Consider the following 3074-nt stretch of genomic DNA (forward strand, 5'->3'; position numbering starts at 1 on the left):
CATATACTATGTACTACACTGTGCGTTTCTTATATTCTAAGTTTTTCAGTGCAACTCACTCATATACTATGTACTACACTGTGCGTTTCTTATATTCTAAGTTTTTCAGTGCAACTCACTCATATACTATGTACTACACTGTGCGTTTCTTATATTCTAAGTTTTTCAGTGCAACTCACTCATATACTATGTACTACACTGTGCGTTTCTTATATTCTAAGTTTTTCAGTGCAACTCACTCATATACTATGTACTACACTATGCGTTTCTTATATTCTAAGTTTTTCAGTGCAACTCACTCATATACTATGTACTACACTGTGCGTTTCTTATATTCTAAGTTTTTCAGTGCAACTCACTCATATACTATGTACTACACTGTGCGTTTCTTATATTCTAAGTTTTTCAGTGCAACTCACTCATATACTATGTACTACACTGTGCGTTTCTTATATTCTAAGTTTTTCAGTGCAACTCACTCATATACTATGTACTACACTGTGCGTTTCTTATATTCTAAGTTTTTCAGTGCAACTCACTCATATACTATGTACTACACTGTGCGTTTCTTATATTCTAAGTTTTTCAGTGCAACTCACTCATATACTATGTACTACACTGTGCGTTTCTCTAAATTCTAAGTTTTTCAGTGCAACTCACTCATATACTATGTACTACACTGTGCGTTTCTCTAAATTCTAAGTTTTTCAGTGCAACTCACTAATATACTATGTACTACACTGTGCGTTTCTTATATTCTAAGTTTTTCAGTGCAACTCACTCATATACTATGTACTACACTGTGCGTTTCTTATATTCTAAGTTTTTCAGTGCAAATCACTCATATACTATGTACTACACTGTGCGTTTCTTATATTCTAAGTTTTTCAGTGCAAATCACTCATATACTATGTACTACACTGTGCGTTTCTTATATTCTAAGTTTTTCAGTGCAACTCACTCATATACTATGTACTACACTGTGCGTTTCTTATATTCTAAGTTTTTCAGTGCAACTCACTCATATACTATGTACTACACTGTGCGTTTCTTATATTCTAAGTTTTTCAGTGCAACTCACTCATATATTATGTACTACACTGTGCGTTTCTTATATTCTAAGTTTTTCAGTGCAACTCACTCATATACTATGTACTACACTGTGCGTTTCTTATATTCTAAGTTTTTCAGTGCAACTCACTCATATTCTATGTACTACACTGTGCGTTTCTTATATTCTAAGTTTTTCAGTGCAACTCACTCATATACTATGTACTACACTGTGCGTTTCTTATATTCTAAGTTTTTCAGTGCAACTCACTCATATACTATGTACTACACTGTGCGTTTCTTATATTCTAAGTTTTTCAGTGCAACTCACTCATATACTATGTACTACACTGTGCGTTTCTTATATTCTAAGTTTTTCAGTGCAACTCACTCATATACTACGTACTACACTGTGCGTTTCTTATATTCTAAGTTTTTCAGTGCAACTCACTCATATACTATACACTGTGCGTTTCTTATATTCTAAGTTTTTCAGTGCAACTCACTCATATACTATGTACTACACTGTGCGTTTCTTATATTCTAAGTTTTTCAGTGCAACTCACTCATATACTATGTACTACACTGTGCGTTTCTTATATTCTAAGTTTTTCAGTGCAACTCACTCATATACTATGTACTACACTGTGCGTTTCTTATATTCTAAGTTTTTCAGTGCAACTCACTCATATACTATGTACTACACTGTGCGTTTCTTATATTCTAAGTTTTTCAGTGCAACTCACTCATATACTATGTACTACACTGTGCGTTTCTTATATTCTAAGTTTTTCAGTGCAACTCACTCATATACTATGTACTACACTGTGCGTTTCTTATATTCTAAGTTTTTCAGTGCAACTCACTCATATACTATGTACTACACTGTGCGTTTCTTATATTCTAAGTTTTTCAGTGCAACTCACTCATATACTATGTACTACACTGTGCGTTTCTCTAAATTCTAAGTTTTTCAGTGCAACTCACTCATATACTATGTACTACACTGTGCGTTTCTCTAAATTCTAAGTTTTTCAGTGCAACTCACTCATATACTATGTACTACACTGTGCGTTTCTTATATTCTAAGTTTTTCAGTGCAACTCACTCATATACTATGTACTACACTGTGCGTTTCTTATATTCTAAGTTTTTCAGTGCAACTCACTCATATATTATGTACTACACTGTGCGTTTCTTATATTCTAAGTTTTTCAGTGCAACTCACTCATATACTATGTACTACACTGTGCGTTTCTTATATTCTAAGTTTTTCAGTGCAACTCACTCATATTCTATGTACTACACTGTGCGTTTCTTATATTCTAAGTTTTTCAGTGCAACTCACTCATATACTATGTACTACACTGTGCGTTTCTTATATTCTAAGTTTTTCAGTGCAACTCACTCATATACTATGTACTACACTGTGCGTTTCTTATATTCTAAGTTTTTCAGTGCAACTCACTCATATACTATGTACTACACTGTGCGTTTCTTATATTCTAAGTTTTTCAGTGCAACTCACTCATATACTACGTACTACACTGTGCGTTTCTTATATTCTAAGTTTTTCAGTGCAACTCACTCATATACTATACACTGTGCGTTTCTTATATTCTAAGTTTTTCAGTGCAACTCACTCATATACTATGTACTACACTGTGCGTTTCTTATATTCTAAGTTTTTCAGTGCAACTCACTCATATACTATGTACTACACTGTGCGTTTCTTATATTCTAAGTTTTTCAGTGCAACTCACTCATATACTATGTACTACACTGTGCGTTTCTTATATTCTAAGTTTTTCAGTGCAACTCACTCATATACTATGTACTACACTGTGCGTTTCTTATATTCTAAGTTTTTCAGTGCAACTCACTCATATACTATGTACTACACTGTGCGTTTCTTATATTCTAAGTTTTTCAGTGCAACTCACTCATATACTATGTACTACACTGTGCGTTTCTTATATTCTAAGTTTTTCAGTGCAACTCACTCATATACTATGTACTACACT

The sequence above is a fragment of the Mus caroli genome, unplaced genomic scaffold, assembly GCF_978045245.1.
Source record: "Mus caroli unplaced genomic scaffold, Mus_caroli_1 scaffold_25, whole genome shotgun sequence".
NCBI classification, from domain to species: Eukaryota; Metazoa; Chordata; class Mammalia; order Rodentia; family Muridae; genus Mus; species Mus caroli.